Below are 1,426 nucleotides of genomic sequence, written 5' to 3' on the forward strand. Positions count from 1 at the left end.
TAGAGCATGCTTCAAGCAAACCATAAATGCTTTCCCCCATACGGTTCATCCTAGATTCTATTGAGCCTGATTGCTGTGGTTTGCATTTGAGTAAATCTAAACGTTTAAGGGAGAGCTTCCTTTGAAGTTCGAGGCATCTTTTCTTTACCTCCAAAACTTCAGAAGAACTCAGGAAATCATCACTTGAGCATAGCTCCATGTCGATGGAAGTTATGCCAAGCTCGATTTCAACCAGCTCTTGTTCTAACACAACGAGACCTGGCAGCTCTTCGCTACTGTCATGTTGACCACTAATATTAGAGGCGGCCTCATGCTGCTCTGTTGAGCCACTAGCATAACCATTTGGCTTACCCCGTCTTGGGGTTTGCTTGGGCTTTTTACGAGCCATAATTAACACACAGCAATATACAAGCTACAAAAAACAAAATCTGTACGGTACTTACCTTAGGTGAGGTGACAATTGACCTTCACGATATTACGGAGAATGTCAGTAAGCAACCTACTAAAATTACAGGGTTTAACGGTAACCAGTTCTACCTGACTAGAACAATGGCCTGACAGAGTACAGGCTTAGAAGCTTCAATCTTTGGCAGACCTGACAAGACTGCCCAAAGTGAAGATCTATTTACAAAATTTAAACAAAGTTTACAACGTGGCAGGCTCAAAGGCACAAACCAAAAAATGAATCCTTGGCAGACCTGAAAAGACTACCCTAGGATAACAAACAACTAGTTACAAAGTTCAAAGAAACTTTACAGCATGGCAGGCTCAAAGGCACAAACCAAAAAAAATGAATCCTAGGCAGACCTGAAAAGACTACCCTAGGATAACAAACAAATTACAAAATTCAAACAAACTTTACAGCATGGCAGGCTCAAAGGCACAAACCAAAAATGAATCCTTGGCAGACCTGAAAAGACTACCCTAGGATAACAAACAACTAGTTACAAAGTTCAAAGAAACTTTACAGCATGGCAGGCTCAAAGGCACAAACCAAAAAATGAATCCTTGGCAGACCTGAAAAGACTACCCTAGGATAACAAACAACTAGTTACAAAGTTCAAAGAAACTTTACAGCATGGCAGGCTCAAAGGCACAAACCAAAAAGTTAATCCTTGGCAGACCTGAAAAGACTACCCTAGGATAACAAAACAAATTACACAACTAGCTAAAGTGAGCTAGACAAAGGCACATACCATAAATGAATCCTTGGCAGACCTGAAAAGACTACCCTAGGATAACAAACAAATTACACAACTAGCTAGAGTTAACTAGACAGGCATAACCTTGCACCAAGCAAAGGTATGTTTTATAAATGATGTCTAAAACGTTTTTTGCCTAGACTGGATAAAGTGCAGGCCTTACTTATTAGAAGAAATGGTGTATTGAAAACGACAATAATAAAACGAAACAAACAGTTGCTTAC

The sequence above is a fragment of the Aplidium turbinatum genome, chromosome 1, assembly GCF_918807975.1.
Source record: "Aplidium turbinatum chromosome 1, kaAplTurb1.1, whole genome shotgun sequence".
In the NCBI taxonomy this organism is placed as follows: domain Eukaryota; kingdom Metazoa; phylum Chordata; class Ascidiacea; order Aplousobranchia; family Polyclinidae; genus Aplidium; species Aplidium turbinatum.